The sequence below is a fragment of the Lacerta agilis genome, chromosome 7 (genome assembly GCF_009819535.1).
Source record: "Lacerta agilis isolate rLacAgi1 chromosome 7, rLacAgi1.pri, whole genome shotgun sequence".
NCBI classification, from domain to species: domain Eukaryota; kingdom Metazoa; phylum Chordata; class Lepidosauria; order Squamata; family Lacertidae; genus Lacerta; species Lacerta agilis.
This window is the reverse complement of record NC_046318.1, coordinates 64,101,134-64,127,552: the sequence shown is the minus strand read 5'-3', so window position 1 is coordinate 64,127,552 and position 26,419 is coordinate 64,101,134. Positions and strand designations below refer to the sequence as shown.

Sequence of the window (26,419 nt, the reverse complement as noted above, 5' to 3'; positions counted from 1 at the left end):
AGTATAAGGAAATTATAGTATTTTATGCCTCAGCTACGCCTTTGATTGCAACCTACATGGGCAGTCACACAGAAGCCGAACAGGAGCACTGAGACCCAAAGGAGTCCTTATCTACCTAGTATTGGCCCTTTCATCTACACAGTCCTGTGCTGGGTTTTTGTTAATACAGTTAATAGGAAACAGGAACAAACTTCCTCTAATACTGAATTCAGGTTGGCTGTACCTACAACACTGCAGCCAAAATTGTTCCACCCATAAACAAAAGGGAACCGCAAGATATGCAGCCATAAAGGCATTAAATACATACCCACCCAAAGGGGGAAACACTCCTCCCCGGCAACCCACAAAGAAACACATGATATTCTGTGGGAGATAAGGAAAAGAGGAGTGGGCAAATGGTCCAAGATGCAATTTAACAGGGTCATAGCTGCTCTATTAATTCAGCAGCTCTAATTTGGTTAAGACTTTTCCCCTGCCCTTCACCATAAGATCCCACAGCATAATACAACAATATAATATACACTTATAAAAGCAAGTAAAACACATACAGATTATCCCTGTTCCTCAGTCATTGGCATGGATGTTAATATAAAGGAGTATCTGAAATCACTACTAGAATTTAATCCAAAAAAAGCTTGAAATGTTTCAGTTTACCCCATCCTATCAGAGATCTATACACCTGCTGAGCCGCAGAACTACACAACAGTAGTGTTTTGGGGTTTTTGACTTTACTGTCCAAAATGACAGTTCCTTCTATCAAAAGGATATTAACCTTTCATCCCATAAAGCATTAAACAAATGTTTTTGATAGTATTTTTAGCCTCTTTATCTGGTCAGACCACTGGAGGTTAAGTGCCTGTAGAAACCAATAATTTCACCAGAAGTTTTTTTTTTTAAGCCTCATATAAAAAGCACCTGCTTAAAGTGAGTAATGGAGTTTTATATTCATTACACTTAGGAACAGTGTATGTAAACTATTCCGTTTTCCTCCCTTGTGGAATATATTTCAGCTTATGTTGCACAGCACATTACCAATGTGTATAAAGACTCTCTGATCAGCAATTTGGACTGCAGACAGCAACCTGTATGAGTGCATTCCCCCCGCCCCTTAAATACGGCATCCATTTGATTCACTAAGACAAATTGAAACCATTCTTTATTAGATGATGATCTCACCTTCTCTGCTAATGTATGCAATGCAAGCCTTTGGGCACAGATCACACAGCACACTGTATCATACCCATGGGTATAAAATGTTCATCTGACACAATTAGCTATCAGAAGAAATAATATCTGAATAAACTTCAGAAGTAAATCCCCCCTTTTTTCTTTTTCTTTTTTTTGCAGCTTGGAAAATAAAGCAGCTCACTGTTTGCCTCACAAAAGCTCTTCAATTTTTTAATCACCTGTTATTAGTTTTTTTAAAAACCTCATTTACAGTGTAATCTCATATGTGTCTACTTTAAAGTAAGACCTAATGAGTTCAATAGGTTTGCTACAAGGTAAATGGGTATAAGATAACCACCTTTGTTGTAAGGTGTGTGGTTTTTTATTTGTATGATGCCGAGAGAATTTATTTTATGAGGTGTCTCATAAATATAATGCACAAATAATTCCTGTTATTTGATGTTTTGCCTTTGTGTAACATCTGCATGTGCCTATAAGTAGCTTTGTGAATTACAAAGACTAACTCCGTAACTTGGCAAGAGAATAAGCTATATGAATGTCAGTTGTATCCTTTTCAACAGAGCAATGTAAACTTATTTAGTGATCTCCTTCTTTCTTTCATCTTATCTCTGGTTTCTGTGTAGATTTATTACATTCATTGTTTCCAATTTTAACAAATCACCTAATGGCAGAAAGGAAAATATGTCAACCTTGGAATTATTTGCAGTTGTAGAAATCCCTTTTGTCTGGCTCATGCAAGGCCTGCAATCTGTTTAAAACACAGATTGTCTGTCTTTTGTCTGACAGCCACCAAGCTGCACAAATTACTTTCTGCCAGTTCACCTGTTTGCAGCTGCATCTGTAAGCTAAGAATTCTGAGGCCTGACTTGAGCAAGCACTCTAGGATTGATGACATGTGCTGCTGATAAACCAAGCAATTTGACGAAATTACAGGCCAGCATTATTGAAAGACATCTGTGCATGAGCCAAGAACTAGAAACTCTCCACTGTATAATGCAACCTGCAGTGGCGGCAAGCTGTTTGAAGTGAAAACCTTCTTAGAAGTGTTGAAGTTGTCACTAAGTAAAATGGCCATCTTTGTAGTATTGCCTCTCACAGGAGGTCCAATATTATGTTTAAATAACCTATGTTAAATGGATTAATAAAATATTCCCAATAAAGGAAATAATGCCTAATTGAGTTTAGCATCACAGTCCAACAGAATTTCATTTCACAATTTTTAAAATCACCATCTACCCTCAGTCTCCTGACTTTAAGTGAGCCCCATGCTGTGTATCAAATACAAATATTTGTTTTCTAAATTTAGCAGGATCATTTGAATAAATTCAAATTAGCATATTGTGCCAATAATGAGAAAACAAAATATGCCAAAAGGTGACTTTTGTTCAAGTAACTATCAAAATAACTAAGACATTGGTTTTCAAGCAGTGCTGTGGCACCTTGGGTTGACTTGAGGACTGTTCTTGGGCGCCCATGTGGAGTGCATCAGCTCGACCCTGCGGAGCAGTGGCATTGCTTGAGTTCCCACTGACACATGCACTCACACACTCGCAAAAAATGGCACTGAAAGGGGGCAGGGCCAAATAGGGAAATCCCCACTTATGCGTGTCCCATAACGGTAGATGGGGGAAACAGTTGGGGGACAGGTTGTAGATCACAGTAGTGGCTGTAATAAGGGGTAAGTTCCTATCCAAGCTGCCTTTCTCCCTCTTTGCACACCACCAGCCTACAGGAAATGAGAATCCAGTGTTAGCTGAACAGTACCCTCTCTATCTGAATAACTCATCAAAGCCACATTAGACTTAGTTCTCTTGCTTCCCAGACTTGCTTCCCCTTTTCTCAGACTTTGCTCTGATCCTTACTCCCTAGTTTCTGCTTCTGCATAGAAAAATGGTGCACACTTCTTCCGTTGCTCAATAGAACCTTTTGGGTTGTATATGTACCTTGCCTTCCACTGGAATTTGTATGACCTCAAACTTTTAACTCTTCCACTGAAGTCAGAACATTAGAGCACTTGCCTTTCATTGAATCATGCTCTCAAAATTCAGCACAGAACCATTTACAAGAGGCGAGTTCCCCCCCCCCCCCATTTAACAAGCCACTTGATATATTTTATCTTCTTTATTGCTATATGCCCTAATCATATATCTAACAAGGATTCGGCTGTTAACATCTACAGAAGCTTGACTAATATTTACTACCTTTACACTTATTTGTTTTAAGCACACATTCAAAAGAAATGCGCCAAGTTCTATTCTGTGAAAAATAAAATATATTTAATAAGTTTGATTTACTAAAATAAATGCTAAACATGTACACAGTGTCTGGTTTTATACATTTCAGTCTGTTACAAATTATACTCCTGAAAACAGGAAGGCAAAGCTTTCAAGTTAAGCAGCAATATACATTTGGCTTTCACATTTCAGAGCCCATAAAATGGATTCAACACAGAGATGAAGTGACCTACAGGAAAAAAGGTTCTGTAATATAGTGGATATGCATACAATAAATCAAATCCTTATCATGATTTGCACCTAATAACTATACATCATTGATAATAACCCCTTTAGGAAACTTTAATATAGCATTTATCTAAACAAATGCAGTCTATTTTTGTTTCTATTTTTCTACACACATTCTAAGTTAGAGCCTTTTTAAACATCAGCTTTTATTTTAAAAGACGCTTAAGTCGTGAGAACATTCTTACGTACCACTTCATAACTCTGACACCAAGTATGTATAAAAAGATTAGCCTTTATTTGGTATAAAATCAGTTGGCAGTTTTACATCTGTGCAACGCAACAAAAATACCCCAGCTGGCATCTCAAACTCTCACACATATGGACTTCAAAACAGAAACTTCCTTATTTGCAGCACTGCCAGGGTAATTTTGTATACTGTGCATACTACAGCTATTTGTCAGGCCCCTGCAGGTGTGCACTACACATAAACACACAGCTGTAGCCTAGCAAGCCAAGTGTTCCATCAAACGCATAAAGGGAGACCTCAGCAGCTGGATTAATCATCTCTGCAACAGGTCCAGAGAGAACAATATGGGTTAGTATTTTTGGGAAAGCATGGATGGCAAATTTATGATTATGCCGGCCTTACGAAATAACTGCTGGATTGTGTCATTTTTATGCAATGTCTACTTATTAAAGTTTTTGTTTGAATGCTGGAAAAAGAGTGGCTATTTTTTAGTCTGCAATATAAACAATAGGTAGTTTATATATAAAATAGTTTATTATGTGTAAAATGTTAAAAGGGTTTTACACTAGAGGTGGTTTCTGACAGATGTTACAATTGTTTGCATTGGCTTTAGCAGGATAATTTGAATCAGTTCAAATTAGTACATTGTGAAACTTCCTGTTGGTTATATATTTTATTTTGCCATAATTATACAGCGCTTTCTGCTCTATGGATTTTTAAGATCAACTGACTTAAGAGGTTTCTACATATTTTTGGTGAGCACAAATATTTGGGAGTTCTCCTGACATCAAATTAAGGAGAAAAGATTTCTCTTGTAAAATGTCATATTAGTATCATGTGTTTATGCAAATTTTTGACAGCTTTGATTTTGGTTTAAATCTGGCAATTACAAAATCACCCCAAAATTTCCAGTGTCCAAGGCCAAAAATTAATGGCACATTTTAAGGGTAGGCAGCTGAGTCAACAGGTTTCTCCTTAATTGGTAGAATATGGCTTGCTTAGCCTACGAAGAGAAGGACAGTGAAGTCAGGGCAGCTTTAGGATCTGATGTTCTTGATCTCTAACAAATTACCATAATAGGCTATACCATCTCCAGGGAGATGACATAGGGAGAGACACTGGGTTGCTTCACACATTAAAACTGTCATGAGGCGCCTGTCAAGAAAATATCTGCATGACAATGACAGTTTCATAGGACGCTATAACAAGATGCATAGAGATGAGATCCCAAGACAGGACTGATCATGCCTGGCAATGTGAATCTCTCTGTGTGATGGAGCTCAATTGCAAGCATGTTTTAAATATTGTGATCCTTATGTGGACACTTAAAGGCTTAGTTAATAATATATTAAGTTGTGCTGTGAAAACTCTCCCTGGAGTTAGGCTTTTAACATACTTTATTTTGAAAATAGAATTTGATTTCTTTTAAAGGGAAATAATTCTACTTAAATGTTTTCTAAGGAAGACATGTAGACAACGTAACAGGATGTTGTTGAGTAAGTTCTCTGAATCTTTGCTTTATCCTATCATATAAATTAAGCTACTTTTCCTAATGGATAACACAGGGGAGGAATATTGGGGGTGGGGGTACTTCTTCAAATGTCCTTCTAAAGATGGAACCTGAACGCAGTGTATCCAGAATAGAAGAAATGTAGCACTACAATAATAAAGATCCAAATTCGGTATTCAGCAATACTGTAATCTTCACTGTGCTCAGCAGAACTAACTCTCATTTAGCAGCAATCTAAAACACACTTACCAAGAAGTAAACACCGCTATCTATCTATCAATCTGTCTATCTATCATTAGACCACCACATTTCTGTAAAAGGCAAGGTCATCTGGGTGAAAGATGTTTCCTTGAGTCTACATAACCTTGTATTGTTTTCCACCACTCTCTGAACAAATCTATTAAGAATATGAAAGCCAACCTTCCCCAATCTAAGTCAGAAGACAAATGCCCAGCCAGAATGTGTAAGTAGCAGCTTGTTCAGAGCAGGACTGCCCTACGGAGGGGCTAAACAGCTGTGGGGCTCACCTTCCTGCCAGAACATACACGGAGGATTATTGAAGCAATGGGGTTAGTAGCCTTTCTTGGAAATAAAAGCAAGCAAGTCTGCTAGTGAGTCACTATAGTTGGATCCTGTTTTCTGGTATTTCAATCAAATCATTATTTCTACTGAGTAGGAAACATTTTTTAGGAATGTGCCTAGTGCAAGTGGTCCTAGGCTAAGTTAGAGGGGTGTATGGTGATCACAACTACAAATGTTAAGTTATTTACAAGAGCTTTACCTCCCACTTAGTTTTACTGTTCCTCTATAACACTAAATGCATTACACAATGAAGTACTAATTTTATTTGGTGCTGTTATTTGTAACATTTCGGAGCTTATATTTGCTTTCTCTTACATTCAGTCTGCTTAATTATTAATTTTAAAAGATGCAAAACTCAACATTCACAGCTACAATCACTTGAGATGTCTCTTTCTTACTATTTGCGTTTTCAGGTTTTTTCCTGTGTGAGTTTTTGAGACAGTGAACCTTTTTGCTGTGCATTTTCTAACTGCATCAGTGATTTCCTAACATACAAATAAATCCTAATTAAAAAGAAGGCCCAATAAAGTAACTTGAGATTCTCCACCCACACCAGTAATTTAGGATTGTGTCTGCATTGGCGCTTTTAATACACACTTTAATACAATTGCTCTTCAGAGATCACATTTCATCTGTACAAAATGTGTTCATGAAAATTCAAATTTCGGGAGGGGGGAGACATAATAAATATCAAGACCTGATATTATTTAGTAGACAGAAACGAAAAACATTTCAAAAAATGAATGTGACAATCTAAGAAAGAACACTGGAAGTTACCCCTAAAATTGCAACCTAATAGGCATTCATTACTGTCTGAATAAATTAGAAAGAGGCCATTTAAATCAGTACTGGCATGACAGAAAAGATCCATTTGCCTAAACAGAAATAATAGAGTCACATACATTGTGCCAGCAGAAATAAATTATGCCAACACAACCACAGCGATACATGGAGTGTTTGCTCTACCTGTCTGAATCCCAAAATGGGGTACATACATGGATGGAACAGGGAAGAAGCAGACATGTCAAATCCTATATCCTTTCAGAAGCCAACCACATTCCAAGGACAGCACAATTGCACTGATAATACAGTGGCCTGTCAGACAAAATAGTAGGGAAGGGAATGGTCACATGGTTTGCTAGGTGAGGGGTGAGCCAAAGGGACTAGCTGGATTATGTGGGAGCAACAACCTCTTGGGGGCCACAGTTTCTCCATTGGGAAGGACTCTAGGACCCTGTCAGAGCCTTCACACCTCCTTCCCGAAGCAAGCACTTACTAGGCTTTGGGAAGGAGGCACGAAGGCACCCCTCTTGGCTCTGAGCCCTGTGCAGGGAAACAGGTTGTGATGCCCTAAATCCATCTCTGTCAAAAAGATATTTCTGAGGAGTGTACACATGTCAAATGCATGTGTGCATTTGAGCCACTGCATTCAGGGCTTGCAAGGAACTCTGACAGAATGGGTCACTCTTACTTGTGCCAGGGACTTAAGTCATGCGTGCTGTGTTGTGTGTGAGGTGAAATAGAGAGGTGTTGGAGAGTGTGTCTCTATTTCTGTGAGTAGACTAGTTCCTTCCTTGATAGAATGACATGGGGTACTGTCACTCATGAACCCCATAACTGGTGTGGTACAGTGGTTTGTGCTAACACCAAGTGTGGCTGATAATGTTCCTCAACTGTGTTTTCTGCTGTGGCATCTCTCTCTCACACACACACACACACACACACACAGAGAGAGAGAGGGGGGGATGCACTGGAAAGGTGCCCCCACAGCTTAAATAGAGCATAGGATTGCTTGATTATCTTATTAGACACAACAGAAGAAATAACAGAAGAAAGACAGTATGCAAACTTGAGCTAAACAGACCAGACAATTCAGAAAGGGCCCAATGATTTTAGAAGCTGGCAGTAGATATAGAGTCAAAAACGGGCAGGCATATTTTACCCTGTCATGACTGTGCAGGCAAAAAAAAAAAAAAGGAAGCATTTTAAAACACAACTTAGCTTTTGCATTTTTTCTTTGAAAACAGGGGTCTGGGAAACATTATAATTAAATATCTCTCTAGTCACCATAACCATAATTACTATAAACAAAGTTAAAATGAAAGCTAAAGTCATAGAAGTTTGCAGACTGAAAACTAATGTTCATCAAGACAGCTGGAGAAACAATTTCAAAATATAAGGAGCTCCAGATCCCTCACAGGCTTCACATATATGGATGCTTTCCCTTCTCCCACAACCTCTCTTTTCCTTTTCCACTTTTTTTTTTAATACAGGCTATTTTATAGGGTGATTGTAATAGTATACCATGATCATTGCTGATTGCTGTTACAAACAGACCCTTCTAATCCATCTGCTCTCCGCTTCAACAAATGCTTTTTAAAAGCTACTTCATAAAAACATTATTGCTTCATACTCAGAAGACATTAAGTCAAGATTTTGGAAATTCCATTGACTTGATTATATCAGCAAGTGCAGTACATGTTAGATTTTTCATTAAAGCAAAAGCCTTGAGAACTATTTTCCAGACTTTAGTTAATGTTGCTATGACACATTTCGTCAATGAAAATGGATGAAAAACAGTAGTGCTTTGAAGCAATAGCCAGTAAATGCCACTGTGGTTTACCAAGAGTGGGATGCACAACATATTAGACCACAGTTAATGAAATTAAGCCATGTCTTAAGTTAGCAAAATGTGTGCTCTGTTACTTGCTTGGAACCTACACAACTGCCTAATCTTCAAGAACTCCTTCGCCTCCAGTAAATACTATCTCTTGCATCTCTTCATAATTAAATCAGTGGACTACCACTGTTTTGAGTTTGCATTATTTTAATGCGAAAGAACAATACAAATGGGTTGAGGTTTTTTTTGTTTCTACAGACTTAGGTTATATATTCATGGATCTGTCTTGAATAGGTTCATGGATGTGGAGGGAAGATCAATGAGATATAAAATGGTTGTTTTATCTTTCTTTCTTTTTAAAAATCTGGATACAGATTCTGCTGGATATAGCAGAAACTGGTATGCAGTCTCACATCCAAGTACAGTATATTTTTCCAGCAGACACTGTGACTCAATTTGCACTTACCACTTTGCTGAAAATCTCCAATTGTCTGTTGTCACTAAAATATATATGAAATGTCTATGTTAATACATTATCTACCAATACTAGTCACACAGGATGGAATTCAATGCTGTGCTTGTACAATCATCCCATCTGCAGAAGCATTTCAGCTTGCCAGACAGAACATCCTCCCGCTCCTTCCCCTGCATACAGTACAGAGCCAATTTTGGGGTCACCTCTGATTACTGCCACCTAAACCTGACCTATTTTCAGGACTCAAGCATGTAGCAGGTCTTGAACTGGTAACATAAATCACTCAGGTGGGAATTTAGCCTGTGTACCACCACCCAATCCCATTTGTTCTGATGAGGACGCTTTCACACCGACAGACAAGAGCAGCTCAGGAAATATTCCCCAACCTCCTGTAAAAAATTATAGGATGCTTCCTGATCTGGCCAATGAGAAGATCTGATTGTGTTAGCTACAGACACTTACTCCCACTACAGCTTTGCCCCCTTCCTACACTAGAGGCTGACACTTATTGCCTCCATTACCTAAATCAGCCTTCCCAACCTGGTTGGGTCTGCTGGGATCTGTAGTTAAAAACATCTGGAGGGCACTATGTTGGAAAATTTTATGCAGAAGCTGGTGCCCTTGTATTGCTCTGATATTCCTTGAACTTGCATGTGAAAGGGTCTCAGACATCCTGACCCTTGCTCTGCCTCATAAACAAGAGCACACTTACGTAGGGGTTGCGTTATGCTGCCCCTCCCATAAACAAAAATCACGTAAGTGGAGAGCACACTCTAAAAAGATAATAGACACCAGTTTTATCCTGGTTGCACACTCTCTCTTCAACTAGAGTTGAAGCTCTGGGGCTAGCTGGAGGCTGGTGGATGCATGGAAAAGCAGCATCAGCTTCTGCGCTACCATACATTTCAGCTGCCAGGCAAGAAGCTGAGCAGCTTACACAAAGCCCTACTGTGCCTCCGGTCTCTTTGGGGCTTCTTCTGCCCTCTGTGAAGTCCTCTTCGGGCTCTGGGAAGGGTCTCCTCACAAGCCACGAGAACCCTCTTCCTCTCCATTTCCTGTTTTGAATCTATTTATTTATTTATCTCCCGGCACCATGTGCACATGCAATCTCGTGCAAGTCAATCACATGTAAGGGGGGCAGGGCGAAAAAGCTGTAGGTACAAGAGAAAAAGCTGCAGATTCAGGATTGAGACTTGGTAGGCTCCCTTCCTCTTTTAGCACTGGGATCCTGTCACTTGAGACACAGGTCTAAGATAAATACATAGATAAATATATGGACGGATGTCTTCTATTTTTCCATTTCTAAAGCTGCAGCTGCCGAACAATGTAAACTTTCATGATGCTTTTCTAGTACAAAGGTAACATATATGCCACCCTCGATCATTTTTTTTAGTGAGTTGAAAAAGAAGTAACAATCTCAATTTTTCTTTCTTTCTTACATTTATATATCACCTTTTCCTCCAAAAATCTCAAGGTGGTGTACATTTTATCTTCACAACCACCCTGTGATGTGAGTTAGGCTGAGAGACAGTTACTACTGGCTTAAGGTCACCCAGTTAAACCTAATCATTGTACTTTTTTTGTTCTTTAGTATACTGGGGAAAGTGAAATTCTTATGATATATAATGCTTTTAATATCTTGCTTTGTAGAAAAGAGCCACCAGTTCTCCATTCAAAGGAAGGTCTACAAGATACATTTCAAAGGGAAGCAAAATTGAATCCATTTTATTCTAATTACAATAAATGGAGGAAATGTGTCAAAATCAAATTGCAATTTATCTATGACTATGTATGATAATACCTCTCCCAGCAACAATAAGAGAGACATATAAAGATGGAAGAGATCATTACACTTAACAAGAAACATTAATATTTCTATTAGCAGAAGTGTTGAATTACATGGGTCTTTAACAGAAGCTGTATTACATTCCAACCGAAAATGCAGCTCAGATCTCACACCCTTATTTCCATAATCATTTTCATATGCCAAGCATACATTAATATGGCATTATCTTCAAAATAAGAAGCAGACATTCTTTTAGAAATTAATTCAATATTGAAATGCATCACACTAAGAGTTTTACCCACATTTCTCTCAGGAACACTTGCAATGAGACCACTACATTCAGAACTCGTAATCTCTCTTCCAAGGTCTCCATTCTGTCTGGCAAAAAGAGGCCTACAATTTGAGTGATGCACAACCAGTGTATAACTTTACTATCTTAAAGCATGCAACTGTACCACTTCTTAAAACTAGGGCTATTTGTATGAACCCGTTCAGATACAAATTCCTCAGACAAAGCAAAAATACTAAGCAGAAGGTTACACTTCTAAACTTGCATTTAGAATCCAGTTATCAAGAGCATTTAGTACAGTATGCAGGTTTATCGTAATCCAGGTAGGCTTCAATAAAGTTTAAACACAATATAGAATCACAGAATGGTAGAGTTGGGACTCCAAGGGTCATCTAGTCCAACCCCCTGCAATGCAGGGACCTCAACTAAAGAATCCATGACAGATGGCCATCTAACCTCTGCTTTAAAACCTCCAATAAAGGAGAGTCCACCACCTCCTGAGGGATTCAGTTCCACTGTCAATCAGCTCTTAATGTCAGAAATTTCTTTCTACTGTTTAGCCTGAATCTCCTACCTTGTACCTTGAATCCACTGGTCCCACCTTCCGGAGCAGGAGAAAACCAGCTTGCTCCATCTCCCATGTGACAGCACTTTAGATATTAGAAGATGGCTATCTTATGTCCTCTCAGTCTCCTCTTTTCCAGGATAAACATACACAGCTTCTTCAAGCATCCTCACAAGAGTTAATTTCCAGACCCTTGATCATCTTGGTTGCCCTCCTCTGCCAGTTTGTCAATATCCTTTGTAAATTGTGGTGCCCACAACTGAACACATTACTCCAGGGGTTGGTATGACTAAGGCAGAATACAGCAGTACTATGACTTCCCTTGATCTGGACACAATACTTCTGTTGATGAAGCCTAGAATTGCATTAGCTTTTTTTTGCTGCTGCATCACACCGCTGACTTATGCTAAGCTTGTGGTCTACTAAGATTCTTTTCACATGTACTACTGGCAAGCCAGGTGCCCTTCGTTTTACATTTTTGTAACAGATTATTCCTGTCAAAGTGTAGAACCTTACATTTCTCCCTCTTGAAATTCATTTTGCAAGTTTTGGCCTAGTTCTCCATTATGTTACTGTCATTTGAATCCCGATTCTGTCTTCTGCGGCATTAGCTACCCCTCCCAGTCTGAGGTCCTCTGCAAATCTGATGAGCATCCCCTCAATTCCTTCATCCAATACATTTATAAAGACATTAAACAACGACAGCCAAAGGCCAGAACCCTGAAGCACTCCACTTGTTACTTTTTTCCAGGATGATGCTGGATTCAGTCAGTCAACCAGCTACAAATACACCAACAGTAACATCATCAAGCCCACATTTTATCAGATTCTCCACAAGAATATCATGAGGGATTTTGCTTTGTCAAACAACATACTGACATCTAGATACACTACATCCACAGCATCCCTGTGATCCATCAAAAATAGAAATATTACCCTAAACATTTTGTTTAGAGGAACAAGAGTAAGCCCCCAGTACTAAATTACTACTGATCTGTGGAAGAGTCTGCTCTGTTTGAAGATTTTAACTTGTTAGACACTATGTCCTCTTTGATGTACTAATTGAATGAGACTTATTAGCATCTAAGTGTGTACAGGATTGTAACCATGGAGGCCTAAATACTAACATTTATTGCAAATATTTCATCTTTAGGTGATACGTTGATCAATAAGCAACATAAAAATCAAGAGTGTGCAGTTCTTCTAACTTTTCAAAGAAACTGAAAGCAGTTTTGTTAAATAGGACCAGAACATATGATAAAAGAATTTAGAGAAAATGTGCTTAAAATATAACAGGCATTGTGTCCATTTTTACAACCTGAACTATCAGTTTTGTGCCATTATCTTGGTATTTTAAAATGAGCATACCAGGATCTATAAATTAAAAGATATACTGTAGAGTGAAGTCAAATTGACCTTAGAAAGCACTGCTAACAACAAGGCCAGTGGAAGTGATGATATTCCAGCTGAACTATTTAAAATTTTAAAAGAGGATGCTGTTAAGGTGCTACACTCAATATGCCAGCAAGTTTGGAAAACTCAGCAGTGGCCAGAGGATTGGAGAAGATCAGTCTACATCCCAATCCCAAAGAACGGCAGTGCCAAAGAATGCTCCAACTACCACAAAATTGCACTCATTTCACACGCTAGCAAGGTTATGCTTAAAATTCTACAAGGCAGGCTTAAGCAGTATGTGGACCGAGAACTCCCAGAAGTGCAAGCTGGATTTGGAAGGGGCAGAGGAAACAGAGACCAAATTACAAACATGTGCTGGATTATGGAGAAAGCTAGAGAGTTCCAGAAAACATCTACTTATGTTCATTGATTGTGCAAAAGCATTTGACTGTGTCGACCACAGCAAACTATGGCAAGTTCTTAAAGAAATGGGAGTGTCTGATCACCTCATCCGTCTCCTGAGAAATCTCTATGTGGGACAAGAAGCTACAGTTAGAACTGGATATGGAATAACTGATTGGTTCAAAATTGGGAAAGGAGTACGACAAGACTGTATATTGTCTCTCTGCTTATTTAATTTATATGCAGAATTCATCATGCAAAAGGCTGGACTGGATGAATCCCAAACCGGAATTAAGATTGCCGGAAGAAATATCAACAACCTCAGATATGCAGATGACACAACCTTGATGGCAGAAAGTGAGGAGGAATTAAAGAATCTTTTAATGAGGGTGTAAGAGGAGAGCGCAAAATATGGTCTGAAGCTCAACATAAAAAAAACCTAAGATCATGGCCACTGGTCCCATCACCTCCTGGCAAATAGAAGGGGAAAAGACCCTGATGTTAGGAAATATGGAGGGCACAAGGAGAAGGGGACAACAGAGGACAAGATGGTTGGACAGTGTTCTCGAAGCTACCAACATGAGTCTGACCAAACTGCGGGAGGCAGTGGAAGACAGGAGTGCCTGGCGTGCTCTGGTCCATGGGGTCACGAAGAGTCGGACACGACTAAACAACAACAACAACTGTAGACAGCATTTGAAACTCCTATTGTTCTAGGCGCATTTTGCAACAGGGAATTTCATTAATGCAAGCAGTTTCTGAGCTCTGGGTGCAGAACTGAGCCTAAGATTTCAAATTAAAACTGCCACTTCTGGAAGAAAATGAGGACTTTTTTCTGCCTCCTCACTTCCAGCCACTCTCTGAAGACTGGAGAAGGGACCCTCATGAGAATATTAGGGGGGTGGGCAGGGGCAGGACTAGACCATGTGAAAAATGAACATAAGATTCTAGCTGCAGTTCATTCATTTTCAGCTTTGTATTCTTGCTATTAAAAAAGTGCACCTAGACACACCATTGTTGTGCCCATAACCTAGGTTTAAGGTGTCATTTAGCTCCTAGCTTTCATATCTCTGTTTCTAACATTGACTGTAGAGAGAAAAGGGGGGGGGGGAGGAGGAGATGGGAACAATAGAAAACAGTTGTTGCTGTTCCACCCCAGTGACTACACAGTATGTGGGCAATCTAAATATGCAAGCATTTGAAATAAGGGTTAACCCTGCCATAGGAAATAAAAAATATCAGGGGAAATTAAAAGTGGAAATCAAACAAAGAGAAAAAATCTGTTTGGCTCAACACCCCCAAAACTGACCACAGTATGTATTGTAAAGAAAGCCCCCAGAGCCCCAACAACAGCAGTATGAGAGATTTAAGCACTGGAGGAGTTAGAGCTGATTAAGAGCTGGGGAAATTACCTTTACTTACATAAATACACTTTATTTACAAATCTATACCACACACCAATTATTACAAAGAGTTCCTATGTTCATTTCATACACAAGGAAATATGATAATAAATTCTTACACTGAAAGAAAAATATGGGATTAAGAGAAACATAACATCATTCCCAGCTCATTTCAGAAGATAGAATTCTTTTCTTTTCTTTTTCTTTTTACAAAGAGCAACAAATGCACTTCCCAGATGCAAAATGCCAGGCCGTCTGTGAATGGTCTGGGAGAACTTGAATTTGTACTTGGTTGACATCTGTCTGTCTTGGGAGACAACAGAACAGTGCACCTTTCAGGGTGAAGTCAAACTGTTGGAAGGTTACAGCACCTACAGGAGAGACATGTTTTGTTGCAACAGGGGCAGATGAAGGCGTCTGGTTGTGCTGCTACAAATGCACCATGGTATTTCTCTGCACTTCTTCCAGCAGTCATTCCTCCTCTGTCACTGCTATGGATACCGGTACATGTCCAGGCTGCCTGTCTCCAGGCACTGCAGTAGTCTGCAAGGGATTTTTACACAGCAGGCTTCATGATGCCAGCCCTCATGTCACGTTTGCAGATTATCTTTGTAATGCAGAGTTGGTCTGCCAACTCGCCTCGTTCCTGAAGCCAACTTCAAATAGAGCAAGTCATTTGGGATCCTGCCATCTTCCATTCTGTGGACATAAGCAAGCCAGTGTAGATGCCACTGAGACAGGAGTGCAAACATGCTGGGAATGTGGGCTTGGGAGAGCACTTCTTTGTTTGAGACTCTCCTGCCATATGATGGCCAAAATCCTCCTGACGCAGTACATGTGGAAGGCATTGAGGTGCTGCTCCTAGCAGTTGTAAGCTGCCCGTAACTCACTTCCATAAAGCAACATGTTTAGCATGCAAGTCTGGTAGATTTCCATCTTGGTATTGGACATTAGCATCACATTTTCCCATACCATTTTGGAGATATGAGTCATTGCCGTAGCTGCCTTGCCAATATGCTTATCCAGCTCAGTGTCAATGGAGAGGTTGTTGGTTATTTAGGAACCCAGGCAGACAAAATTGTCTACCATCTCAAGTGTGGTGACCAGCCTGAAGAGGTAGCAACTGTAGGGAAACTGGCCGTTTGGGCGTATATGACAAAAACCACAAACTGCCCTTATCAGAAAGACCATGCACCAACGTGCACCACACCTAACTAGGGCGCAGTGAACATCATATACAGACAGGCCCATTGATCCACGCAGACATGGCATGTTACCTACGTAAGCAAGAAATAAGCCCACGCTACCCATATATGGTACTTCCATATCCTATGGCTGATGAAATGTAGTCCAAATATGATGAAATATTTCTGTATGCCTTTTTGTAACTGCCCTATAAATACAGGCTCTTGCAGCCCCAAAAATCATCAGACTCCTTCAACCCACACTGTTGTGAGACTGGTCATTTCGCACAGGACGGGCTGGCTCCCGTCAAGCAACCTTCCACCAGTCGCCGGATTAAGCCTCAACAAAGAACATAGTTGCAATTCAAAGAACCTTGTAACTCAGACCAATTTAAATTACAAAACAAGGAACCAAATAGGTAAACAGAGCTAAACAGGAGGGTTGCTGTTGCTGCTCCTAACTATCCACTCTCCACTGACCAGAAAAACACTTCACAGTAAATCCAAGTTGCCATTCTTGGTCAGTGGAACAGGAGGGTGAGAAAAGAAAGGGATGCCCAGAAGAAAGGGAAAACTTTCTGTTACCTGTTTAAGGACCCTTCTGCCAAAAGTGGATGAATACAGTGTTTGACAAACATTAACTGGTGGACTGGTGAGTCAAAATAGGTGTCATACAGTACTTTATAGAAGCACCTGTGTGTGAGTTGACTGTGGCAGCTGCCCCATGGATGGAGCTAGTTGAGGTGCTGCAGACAGAGTTTGAGAGATGCTTCAGCTGGCACTTTCAGTAGAACAGCAATTCACAGAGGAAAGAAGTCCTTGTCATGATGAAATTGGTCTAATGGCCAGTCATGAAGATATCTATAAACAGCATTATTCATTCTATTGCCTGGCAAATACAAATTCGACACCATTTTATGAAATCACAGATTTAGGAATTAGAACAGCTAGCACATTCAGAATGCCCATAACTGCTTTGAGTAAGATACACAGAGTTTCTGTGAAAGTGGCAGGCATATTGGGTTTGTCTGGTTCTCCCTATTCCTGCAACAAAGTGCTATTAAAGAGTTGAGGACATTAATAAACTACTGGGTCTAAAAGATTTGTTCTAGGGAAAACCTTGATTGATTCCCCAAGCCTTATCTCCTCCGCTTTCAGGAATACTGGTAGCCTACTTACATGGCTCTATCAGCAAGGTCTTTATAGCTTTATTGAGTAGAAATAGATAAGTTTCAATGTGGGAAAGATGCTTTTGTAATGGCAGGGGGAGATAATGGTTCATTTGACAGTTTGCACTCTTCTCTCCCTGAAGCAAACTTTTATGGAGAAGTCTCTTCCTCACCCCCTCCTGAGATAGAGGGTGGAACTGGAGCTGATAGTGGCTGTTCAGGGAAAGGAAAAATATCCTCTCCTCATGAATTAGAGTTTAAGTCCTTGGCATGAAGACAACATCTGGACTGGGAAGGAGAAGAACTATTCTCAGTCCCCATGAAACAACTGTTTCTATTACTTTTGTGCCACCTACCTTTACCCCTTCCCATTACTGCAACACTCCTAGATGAGAAACTGGAAGAGTACGAAGGATGAAATGGAGCCATGACCTCTACACCTTTTATTTCTACATCACTTACTGGGGCCTGAGGTATTACATGAAAACTACCTCCCTATTAATCCAGCCTAACGTATCTGAAGAAAATTTGGTTTTCTTTCCCAAAGGCTCTGCCTCAAGCTGGAGATTACATCCTTTTTGAGGACTCTCAGTCCTTGTTCATGCCTCCTGCATTCCCTGAAGTGGGAAGCAAAATGGTGCCCATGACAAAAGCCAGAGTTTGACACATGCCTCCCACACATAGCCTACTCTCTCCCTCATGGACATGACTTGGCAAGAAGTTGTAGTAGCCCAACGTTTTAGTCAAAGCAGGGGTGTGCAGGTAATAGAAGCCTTTAAAGTGGAGGAAGAGATGAGAGAGACTGTCTTTCTGCCTGATTCTCCTCATAAACACCCACCTGAATCCCAGTGAGCATGAGGGTGGGCTACAGAAGCAGGAGGAGATCAACCCGCTCTAAGGAGTGACACGGAAACAAGCATTGGTGGAGCAGCAAGAAGTGTGTTAAGCTGTTTTCCTGCTGCCTTGCTTGCCTTGGGAAAAGAATTGCTGGCATGTGAGCAATGAGAGTGCCAAGCCGCTCTACTGTCCTCCTCCTTGGAGACCTGCTTTGTGGTGGTGGTTTGCAGCATGCCACTTTTTAGACACATACTGCTGTCTACCTCTGTGGCTTTGTGGGCCCCATTTTCCACATGTAAATGCCTGCTATTCCCACTCAAACACCCTTCTTTGCCTTTTCTACCAACATCAGCAACTGGAATACCAGAAGTGAAGGAGGCGACAGGACAAACCACAAACAAAAACAACCCTTTCTCTACATCTTTCAAGAAAAAGCAGCTGCCCTGCACCCTCAGAAATGGCATGTAGAAGCCACCAATTAACTCTGTTCTTCCAACAAAGGCAGAGTCCAGGCTGGTTGCTCCTCTGGCCAGTTTTGACCCTGCCTTCCAGAATAATAATAAATAATAATAATAATAACAACAACAACAACAACAACAACAACAACAACAACAACAATTTATTTATACCCCGCCCATCTGGCCGGGTCTCCCCAGCCACTCTGGGCAGCCAGAAGAGGAGTTAACCCTTTCCTGCATACTGCACACCTTCACTGACATCCATAGGATGTTAGGTGAGTAGCCCTAGAGAACTCTCTTCAGTAAAAAGCACTGCTATAAAAATGGGAGCCACAACTAATCAAGATCTCGTAATGGTTTGAATATTTTACATTCAAACAAAAGGTAATGGTAGACACAGAAGAAAAGCTGCATGATCTATTAAACAGAAATAAATTGGAAATAAAAGATAAGAAATTGCATGCTGCAATGGATACACCTGGGGCTCACTTTAACAGAGGTTAGAAGATATAGAGCAGAAATCAAAAACAGAGTATATATGGTAAAAGACATTAAAAATCAATCTACTGTATGTTGAAAAAAGAAATAACTTAAGCTTTAGGGGAAAACCCAAAAAGGGAAGAAGGATGGAGGTGCTAGAGAAAAATGTGTAAAGTGAGTTGAGAAAGGAAAACTAACCAATAAATATTGGATGAAGCAGGAAAGGGATGAGGACTGGTGCCAAGTGTAAAGAAGAGGACATCATGTATGATAGAGCACATTCTAGGAAACTGAGGACTAGTCCAATATAACAGTGTGGGGAAATTGAAAGTATAAAGAACATGAGCAAGCCACAGATACAATTAGAAAATAAAGAGGAAAGGGGGTGAGGACATGTGGAAGCTTGAAGGGCTTATGCAAGTCAAAGAAGAGTGGAAATTTATCAGAGATCAGATTACAGATTAAAACAGTTGAGAAACATGAAAGGAAGCCTTGTCCAGTCAGTCTTGGGAACCACACTGAAACACAATGCATGGGTGGAATTTGGTCCATAAATTACATAGGACCCCAAAGGATTACATCCAAAGCAAAAATAGATTATTATTTAATGAGTAGCAAGAAATTTACCTAGGAAGTCCTTGGATAAATATGCTTAGTGAAGACAAAAAATAACTTGTTTGAGGCATTTACTAACTGCAATACTTAATAACAATACTTTTTTAAAAACTGATAACTTAAAGAAATTAATTCCTCACCATATTATTCTAACTACGGTATATCTCCCACATCTAGATTCAGACATTGAAATTTCAGGTAACTGGCATCAACATTATTATCAAAACCACTTAAATACTAAAAGGCCTATTTAATAAAAACATAGAAATGCTTCCATATGTTCTATGAAGTATTCTCTACCCTCCAAATGAACACATTCAGATTTAGTCTCTGGCTTTGTTTCACAGAAAACCCATCTGCATAGTACATTGCTTACAGGCACATCTCAGTCATGCAACAGCTATGTGACAGCTCATATATCAAATATAAACTGTACTCAAGGCCACACAACCTTACATACTCAAAGTCTTCCATTCTGTTTAATGTAATCCTAAGAGAGCTCTTATTGCACCTCAGTGCTGATGTCACATGACTTGTTGGGAAACAGTTGTGCAACTTAAATATCAAACAGTTCCTAACACAGATGAAAACAATCTAGAAGACAACTCTATTGTGCACATAAATCCTAGAAAGAAGACTCTTTTCTGTGAAACAGGTGCCGAAATGTACAAAGTAACAGCATTAAACAGCCCTTAGCAATACCGATGAAACTTGGGTTCAAGAATAAACTTAAAGTGTTTTGGTAGTAAGAGCCTGGAAATTCTGATGAGCAACAGATCCTGGATTTTGATTCTGGATTTTGATTTTGATTCCTACACGCTGGCTGGTGATTTTCTTGAGTCCAAATGAGAGCACCTCTAAACATTTTTTAAAGAAAAAAAGCACTGACTACAAGCGTAATGAAAATAGTCATAAACAATAAACAAAACATAAAATGTACACAGCTACACTGAACAATTTACACATAAATCTTAAGATTTGTAAAGCTACAAAACATTGACATGGGCAACAACTCCTCACCTCCAACAAAAACTGAACAATACCCCAGCCCAAGATTCTGTTCAGCAGCTTCTGCTTTTGTAGCTGGAGTCAGCCAGAACCCCACCCTCCCAGGCCAGGTGGGAAAAGGCCTGCAAGGCAGGGAGCAGGTATTCCAGGACTCATAATCAAGTTGGTAGCCTATAATAACAATACTGTTAACTGTGGAATCATGCACTGCTGAAATTCAGGCAAGATTACTTGTATTTATTGATGACTGTAATTTGATCACTGATGCTTTGAATATTTCATCATCATCATCATCAACAACAACAACAACAACAACAACAGTATTCCTGCTTACAGGTATGAGGCTAATGAATTTAAATTAGGAGTTTCTATAACACTGCTTCTATAACACTGTCCAACCATCTCGTCCTCTGTCGTCCCCTTCTCCTCATGCCCTCAATCTTACCCAACATCAGAGTTTTTCCAGAGAGTCTTCTCTTCTCATGAGGCGGCCAAAAATTAGGAGCTACACATACATAATTAAATTTAGGATTATAACATTGAGAGGGAATCCTGCTCACTGCACATGAAAAGCACCAAGTAGAGCAGTTTCAATGAAGTCTAGGATGGCGTCTCTCTATTGCCTTCTATGCCTCCTGGGCACGAGACCCACTGCTGCTCTCATCCAGTTCTTAACATTGAGGCAATCAAAAATCCACTGGGGTAGGGGATGCCAGGAAACAGCAAAATGAATTGGTAACTGTTCAAGGAGCACAGGAAAACACACAATGCTACATAACCAGTGGGGTACTGCTCCCCATACCTAGTAGAAAGAGCAGAGCTGCAGATCTATTTGCTTAACAAAGCACCCTGTTTCTCTCTTTAACCTAAATGTACCACACAATTCAACAATCTCAGTGCTTACTTCTACCAATTTAAGTGATAGCACAAACTAACTACTCAACTTTGCATGGGAAAAGGTGACAGGTAATGAAAGCACAGGATTAAGAGTGTGAGAATACTTTTTTGGAGGGGGGGAGGGAACAGCTGAGTCAGTTTGCCTTTGAAGCTACTGGGAGCATTTGGAACAGCAACTCTTTGAAGCTATCTCAGCTGTCAGCATCTATCTTGGCTCAAGACTACACAGTGTGTATTTCTTGCACAGATTTGCAAGGAAGTTATGCTTGGCTGTCATTTTCTTGTTGCAGTCATCTTAAATCAGCTGTGCTATCTTCAGACTGCTAATTACAATATTTACACTTCACTTTTCTGGGGCTTTAATATCCTGGATAGCTAACAAAACACCTAGACTTGCAGGAACTAAATGAAATAAGCAACATTTACAATGGCTTTGAGTAGACAAAAAGGCAGGCAGCTTGCGTTGAAAGTGGGCAGCTACCAAAGTGATCAATGAAGAAGCTGGGTTCTCAATAATGAAATTTATTTTTATTTTTTTTAATTTATATCCTGCCTTTCTTCTACAGAAACTGAAGAAAACTTTTTAAGCATAAGCTCTTTAAATGCTTAAGAACTAGGTTCCGTGAGACATGGTCTCATCCAATAGCAAAACTGAGCAGGCTTGCCACACATATTCTATGTAATTCCCTATATTTCTTTCTGAACCTTGCTTGTGCAGTGTTGCCTATCTCTCCCACTTCCTCCTCTATCTGCAACCCAATTCTGAAAAATAGCTAAAGTGATCATCCAAATTCATGACAATCTGAGTAGGAGATCCATTTAAATCACTCTGAGGTATCCCTACAAACCATAGCAGCCAACTCCTAGGGGCTGTGAGCGCTTTGGCACCCACAATAAAATATTTGAGGGGGTGGGCCCCCACAAAGTTGATGGGCATTCCCATTCAAATGGAGTGTGCACTGCGTCATGTGATCGATTATGGGGGGCAGGGCTTACCTGGGCCCCCACAATATTTTATTCAAGTTGGCAGCCCTGCTGCAAACTATTCTGATTACCTCTTTGCTGCTCAGCCAGCAGCAAAAAATCTGCTTCTAAGAGGCTAGGAAATTCCAAGAGTCCTTATGGTGACAGATATCAACCCATACCAACTTCTAGCAAGCCACAGGCAAAACACGAGTTTCTCTGGAGTGGCATGCTAAACCCATCAGTGAAATACAGATTTAAGACAGCACAATAGCTCTGAGCACAGGAGTCTATTCAGGGATCAAAACTCTTGGAAGTACAATGATCTACAGGAGACAACGAAACATTTACACATTGCAAGACTCTTCCATATGTGCTCTGAACACAACCAAGCAATTACTCATGAAAACACAACCCTGAACACAGATTGCACACTGCTTAAAATCAAAACTTGCAGCGCCCAAAATAAGCACCAGTCTTGGCTGTATTATGTGGAACACACATTCCAACCAGTACATTGGAAGGAAATGATTAAAGCTCAACAACCTGCATTACAACTGAACTCAGAAATGTTTTTTAAAAAGAGGAGAAAGAGGGGGAAAGCAGATTTCAAACAGGGGCATTAGAACAGCAAATCACTATATTTCAATCTTTTTCCTAAGTGGTTAAAGAACTATGCAGCAACTCCAAAACCCTTTTTATATGCACACCTGGGAAGAATTCTGAATCCTGTTACTTTCCTCAGCATTACCCTGATGTGGTTTCGACCAGATGTTTAAATGTTACAACATGTACATTTTCTTCTCTTCTTCTAAGGCAAAAGGAAAATAAGAGGAATATTTGACTTCACTCCACAAGAGACCTATTTAATAGTTTGGTGGTTATGTAAGTAAAGGTAGCTTGGCTAAGTCAATGTTGACGACATACAGAATGACATGATCCTAATGAGTTGGAAAATATTGGCTCTCCTGAGATTTAACCAGATGCTACTGCGCTGAGAAAGCTACTGTATTATTGAATTTCATTTTTATGAGGTAAAATTTATTATTCAACCATTAAGGTATCCCACATGAAGTCTTGCATAAAATAGTTTTGCAGTTACTTTCTGGAAAGTAGATTTTATTTTAACTTTAATACATCATTTACATGAAGGATGCAAATGCCTATTTGATCACCTTAAGCAGAAAAATTTAAGGTCTGCTAGCAATTTTCCTAAAGGTACCAGATTAATGGAACTGGACTGTCAACAAAATTATGAACTACCTGAACAGCACAAGGAGAGTGCAGCAGCAATTCCAGTTTCCTGAGAAAACCAAAGCATGTGCAACTGCATCTATGCTTTCCTAGCATACTAGCAGGCCTATTGCCAGACGTTTTAGGTGCACTAAATATAACCATTTAATGAGAACTCTAAAGCAGGAGATAGCTTTTATTAATGTAGTTATTCAATTAAAACAAATAATATTAAACCTAGTGAACAATATTCACTTTGGACATCTTCAAACTAGTACCTTCAACTAGTACCTTTCTAGTTGAAGTAAAGTAGGTTTATGATAAACAGAAATTTGAAAACATAATGCATAATGCATGCATACTGAAAGGCCTAGAATTGCCAAAGGCAATCTTTTGCTGGTAAACTCATTCTGTTGTGCAATGTATGCAGCAAGTATTTTTTTGCTAAGCTTTCTTCCCAGTTATACAAATAAAATTATGCTACTAATGTAATTATTGCAGGCAAACCAAAATATAGTGTCTTGCCTACTGTCACCTAAGAAATTCAGGGCTGAAACAAAAGCTTGACCACTTCACACTCAGTAGAATTCAATATACTTTAATAACTTTCCCAAGATAAATTGATTTTTACTGGGGGGGGGATCCGTTTTCTACCCAAACGTATTTTAACAAAAACAGTTGATTATGAAACATAAATGTTTATGAGTAGTTCTTGTAACTCTGGCAATATATTTATATCCCATTGTATTTATTTATTTCTGAAATATATGTCCTTCAACAGCCAATCATCATTCCCCGGGCAAAAATCATTCATTGCTTTTAAATGGTTCTTAGAAAGAGCATTAAAGAGTATAAAATTTTTAATTTTTCTTTAGAATAAATTGGTTGGAAGAAAACTGAATGAGAGCCAATAAACTGAAACTTAATCCAGACAAGACTGAGACACTGTTTAGAGTGGTTCCCTAGACCAGATGGGTGGGAAGTAGCCTGTTCTTGATAGGGTTACACTCCCTCTGAAGGAGGAGTTAACTAGGTTGGGAATACTTATGGCTCCACCAGTGTCACTTGAGGCTGAAGTGGTCACTTCGAGAACACCATCTCATCCTCTGTCATCCCCTTCTCCTTGTGCCCTCCATCTTTCCCAACATCAGGGTCTTTTCCAGGGATTCTTGTCTTCTCATGAGGTGGCCAAAGTACTGGAGCCTCAACTTCAGGATCTGTCCTTCCAGTGAGCACTCAGGGCTGATTTCTTTAAGGATGAGTAAGTTTGATTTTTTTTTTTTTTTTGCAGTCCATGGGACTCTCAAGAGTCTCCTCTAGCACCATAATTCAAAAGCATCAATTCTTTGGTGATCAGTCTTCTTTATAGTCCAGCTCTCACTTCCATACATTACTACTGGGAAAACCATAGGTTTAACTATACGGATCTTTGTCTGCAAGATGATGTCTCTGCTTTTTAAGATGCTGTCTAGGTTTGTCATTGCTAAGAAACATACTAACCCTCAATTCACTAACAGTACAGTACTGCTTACACATTTCCCATCAAATTTACTAGGCCTCAGTACTGCAGTTAGGCACTTTCCCCACAGATGAGGGGAAGGGGGAGCAACTGCTTCAAAAGAGAAAATGCTAACAGGAGCAATGCTTCTCCCATATGCCTACTATGAGACACTGAGAGGGAAAAACAGACTGGAGCAACCACAATGCTGTTAGTAAAATTCTTGAGGTTAAAAGGGGTGAGAAAATAGGAGAGATTCCCAGGAGTATTATTTTGGGGGTATTAATTGCAGCACCTTTACTGCTTCTCTTGGCATCTGTGAGCTCTAGTTGCTGCTGCTGGGTGCCACTTTAAGGCTTCTGGAAGCTGCTGGACCAAAATTGGCATGCCAACTCGCCTTCCTCAATCACGTGGAAGCTTGGAGCATGCTTGTGGGAGTGCGGCAGCTGGGTGGGTCACACCACAGCCATGGATCTTGGGTGGTCTCTTCATCTCCCTCCCCCAAAGGAGGAGAGGAAAGGGCTCACACAGTGAAGGAACAACTGCAGGGGGTGCCGTGATGCTGCTCTATTGCTTAGCCTTGACTCCCAGGCAGGTGGAAAGCAGAGAAGAAAAAATAAACCTCTGAAGTAAACTGCTTTGAAACCTATTTTGGCATTATACAGTATATAAATTAATAAAGAATAGTAATTATGCACAGCCCCCCAAAATGGTTCTAACTAGCCTCTTTGATTCAGCACAATGGGTGTATTCCTGCTCTGTACACAAGTGCACAAAACCAAGCCAGGTAAGCCACGGGGCAGAGGGTAATCTCTCCTGATGAATGCTGTTTTCTTCTCAGGCTTTTAAAGTGTACGGGCGTCTACCCACTTATGCAGAGGTTACGTTCTGCACTCCCGTGTGCGTAAGTGAAATCACATAAAGTGGGGAGCACCCTCTAAAAAGCCTGTAAATGCCTATTTTCCCTGCTCTCCAGCTCTCTCTCCAATTCAGACCAAAATATCTAGAGCTTCGAGTCAGCTGGAGGCTGTGCAGGAAAGCTGTTGCTGCTGCTGCTGCTGCGCTAACCTGCATGTCAGCTGTTAGGCAGGGAGGCTGAGCAGCCTAAATAAACTTCTGGTGTTCTGAGTCTATTTGGGGCTTCCTGTGCCCT

General features: G+C 40.0%; 1 protein-coding gene across 7 annotated transcripts in view; it reads right to left on the bottom strand.

Moving 5' to 3' along the window:
- VPS13B (vacuolar protein sorting 13 homolog B) overlaps nucleotides 1–26,419 on the bottom strand; it is a 360,398-nt gene that overhangs the window by 264,978 nt on the left and 69,001 nt on the right. The gene's annotated exons all lie outside the window — the stretch shown is intronic.